The sequence below is a fragment of the Dreissena polymorpha genome, chromosome 16, assembly GCF_020536995.1.
Source record: "Dreissena polymorpha isolate Duluth1 chromosome 16, UMN_Dpol_1.0, whole genome shotgun sequence".
NCBI classification, from domain to species: domain Eukaryota; kingdom Metazoa; phylum Mollusca; class Bivalvia; order Myida; family Dreissenidae; genus Dreissena; species Dreissena polymorpha.
The window spans coordinates 26801011-26805110 of NC_068370.1; the positions used below are offsets into that span (position 1 = coordinate 26801011).

The following is a 4100-nucleotide window of genomic DNA, read 5'->3' on the forward strand; positions in this document are numbered from 1 at the left end:
ATAATTATTAATGGAATCAGGGAGACAATAAAATGATAAATAGAATCGACAAGCCCCGCGCTACCATGGTTCTAAGCCTCGCGTGATAAACTTGATCTATATCAAAAACTTTCATAATATTATCTATGTATGTATATGGCGCTGCTACAGTAGTCTAAAACTATACTTAGCGTATATTTAAATTAATGTTAACCCTTTTGTATATAAATTCCAAAAGCTAGTAGTTTCATGTGACAAATCATTTATTGATATGTTAATATACAAATGTAGCAAGCTTTTGTTAAAAGAAATATGACCCTAAATAATACTGTTTCATAAAATTTATTACCGCATCGAGAACACTTACGTTTTTGTGTGTTTGTATTTGTATTATTCAAGGACTTATGTTACATAATGTTGTATTCGTATACGTATTTACGTAAAATAATGTGTATCTTTAGGACTGAATGCGATCTACTGATATATAAAGCTGAATTAACTTTATGTCTTTCTCTCAATCAGTCTAACTGTCTATATAACTGCCTTGTCTTGTCTTGTAATGTCTTTTAACATCTTGTCTTGGCAAGTACCCATTCAACCTGATCGGGAAAATATCAAGACTAATCATGTTTTTACAGAACAATTGCTTTGAAACAATAGATTAAACATGAGGATGATGATACATTTTGAGAGGCCTGTTGACAAAACATATGTAAAAGTGAATAAGCGCAGCCTTGATTCAATATATTCACTAAGTGAATATGCAAATAATTGTTTAACATTCAATTGCTGTTAAGAACTAACAATTAAAGTAAACTCTGAACATGTTTTTAACATCAAATATTGTTGATATATAATAATCTTTTAAATAAAGTTGAACTCATCAACGATACCTACATGTAAATGTTGAATGAAGTCAAACAACATACTTACTGATATGAAATATAATTCACTGATACATGTGTGATAAAATACATGCAGTATTAAGCTGTATAGTTTGTATATAACAACTAGACAATTTTTCTTTAATATATGCAATAAATTGTACATAGATTGAATGTTATGAATGTTGTAAATTTAGGTGTTATCAAAAGTGTAGCTGAATCAGAATTGCTTTTTACCGGTACTCTTGTACGAGTAATGCGAATATATACTATGACAATTCATGTAAACGCAATCTGTTTAATGAGTTTTCCCTGCCTTCTTGGAACCAAACAATCCTTTGGGTCTAGGCTTTGTGTGCATGACTAGAGCTTCGCCGATCTGAAACGATAAAGGAACGCTATTTATTTATCTATACAATTGGCTTTACGACAAGATGTGTTTGGTCAGCAAAGAATGTGGAAGCAAAAACTAAAATGAATGGCCTGTCATGGTGTCTAGTTTTAAAATTGATGGCTATTGATAAAAGATTACATCATTGACCTAAACAAGTGTCAATCCATCCCCACCGCAATATGCATTGCAGATGTTTTACCTTTCCATACAAACGAGGCTTTATCTTTCGATAGTGTTGCGTTTGATTAATATGCATGTTCATATTCAACACAAGTTTCCTAAAACAGACATAAAATATTGCCTCTATTGGTTCTATCCACGACTCGAGATGGTCTCTTCAATTTACGATCGCCCGACTAGCTGGCATTAACAGGTTTATATGTATATATATTAAATCACTTGATTAGTATCGTTTTAGTAGAATTAACTGACTCACCGTTTGATCAAAACAGTCATTCAGCCCAGACTGTAAACGTGCGCTGGTCTCCTTGTATTTCAGCCCATGTTGCTTGACGAACGACGTAATATCATCTACTGACACTCTTTTAGGAAGGTCTGAAAAAAACAAAATTAATTCTCTTGAGTTCGACCTTTATATATATGATAACAATTGTTTCTGTTTCGAAACATGACATTATACTCATAGTTTGATTAAATCTTACACATATGTTGCATTGATTAACATTCGCATATTTCATATCATAAACACATTAAAATTTAATCAAACTTTAATTCCTTTACAAACGTTAATCTTCCATGGTGTATACAAAATAAACAACTGCATTACACCAAATAAATTTTGCGAAGTAAATATGGTGTTTTTTATCACGAAGCGAATAACACATGACGTCTTTATATCGATCAAGGGTCTCAAGTTCCATTGCACGTATTGAGCGTTCTAATTTTCTGTCCCAAAGACATTCACTACTGATTCTAACATATAAAGGGACAAGCCATAGCATTCATGAGTCAGATATTTTCCATGAAAGTATGTGCCACTTAATAATATTATCGGAGTTTTTGAGATGTCATACCTGTTTGCATCCCACCAGCATAATCGGAACATCAGGGCGATTATGGCGGACTTCAGGTAGCCATTTTGATTCGATGTTTTCAAGCGAAGTAGGGTTGCTCAGGTAAAAACACATGAAGAACACGTCCTTGTCAAAATACCCCAAAGGCCTAAGTCTTTCGTTTTCTTCCTGTAAACACTATCTTATTAATAGCCTTAATGATTTGATATATAAATGCTGCTCCTTACACAACAACAACACATTTATGCTACATCAACTATTACAATTACTATTATTTTTACTATTAATACTATTAGCATATTGGAGATAAGAAGAAGATGAGGAAAATGTATAAGAAGAAAAGAAAAAGAAACAAAAAGTCGCCATATTAAAATATTATAATAAAAGACGGAGAAGGAGGAGAAATAGTAGTATATTTTGAAGATGAAGAAGCCAATATATATCCCAAAAATCTTATTTAATTAACAGTTGTTCTCAACACTTACCTTTCCGACGGTGTTCCAAGCAAAATTGACCGGTTCGCCGTCCAACATAACATTTGCGCGGTAGTTGTCGAACACGGTGGGGATGTATTCACCCGGGAACGCATTTGTCGTGTATGAAATGAGGAGACAACTCTTGCCGACCCCTGCGTCCCCAACAACGCACAGGTAAACAATTGGCATAATGGGATCTACAGTTTTGTCTCTGTAATGAAAGTTAATCGTGTTATTTACATATTCATTGATGTTGACTATTAAAAGGACATTTTAACAGGTTTTCGTATTATAGAGTGTTATTGAAATAATTAAATAGTTAGAACAATGATATGTGAAGTGGTTTAAATAACGAGGAAAAGTATTGTCTCCCCGGGTTTTGAAACCGGATTTTTGGAGCAAACGCTTACGCTGACCCGCCATCGCCACAGCGCGGACGCGTTTGCCATTAATTGGTATTTTAATGCTATGTTGGTAACACACGTATTGGCAACATTTTTCGATAAAGTTACACAGGTTTTTTCCGATGTTGCGTGATAATTATCTTGAAAAAAAAACACAGGAGGGAAACCCATAGTATAATTAATATATATATATATATATATATATATATATATATATATATATATATATATATATATATATATATAGCATATGTATAAAAAAATAATAATATGGGCTTCCCTCCTGTGGAAACAAATAGGTGCTTAAAATAAATTTCTAAGCAGTATTATTTCGCTTGTCTGGATAAAACGCATACATTCTTTTTGGAATCTACTGTATTCCAAACGGTGGACAAGTCCATTGAAAGTGTTTATTTAACAGACAGCCCCTTCAGTATACCATAGTTTGATTTTTACAAGCATTTTAATGCTTTAATCGTTAGATTATTCTTTAACCCTAAATCTTTCAAATATTTGTACTTTAAAGCTTCCTTAAACTTCCTCATGTTTAGTTTTCTTTTGTTTAAGAAAACTAACAAAATTATATCCGAAAACGACACGTACATCATGACACTCAAATCGCTGCCGTTAAAGCGATTGTTTTGCGACGAACTTTATATACATTTGAACGGATTCTATATTTATGCGAAATCACAGTCTATTAATACCGGCGAATCCAAACGTATATATACAGTCATCCCTAAAAATATAATCAGGTTGAACTGGTTTCCGTTCCTTGTGTCCTTATTGGTATTGAATTGTATACACACAAGGAAGACAATCGACAATTCGACAACATGCGCCGACGGTACGAATATACACGAAATAAAGATTTATTGAGCTCGGTTGTTGTAGATAACCTAGCCTTGAGTTATAAGTTATATGAGTTT

The 4100-nt window shown here is 32.9% G+C and overlaps 1 long non-coding RNA gene across 1 annotated transcript; it reads right to left on the minus strand.

Annotated features, from left to right (window-relative positions):
• Positions 1-1054: 1054 nt before the first annotated feature.
• Positions 1055-2424, minus strand: LOC127862544 (uncharacterized). The gene is made up of 3 exons (XR_008040672.1): positions 2292-2424; positions 1694-1812; positions 1055-1242 (listed from the first exon to the last, which is right to left on the minus strand). It is a non-coding gene; the product is annotated as an uncharacterized LOC127862544 (long non-coding RNA).
• Positions 2425-4100: the final 1676 nt, after the last annotated feature.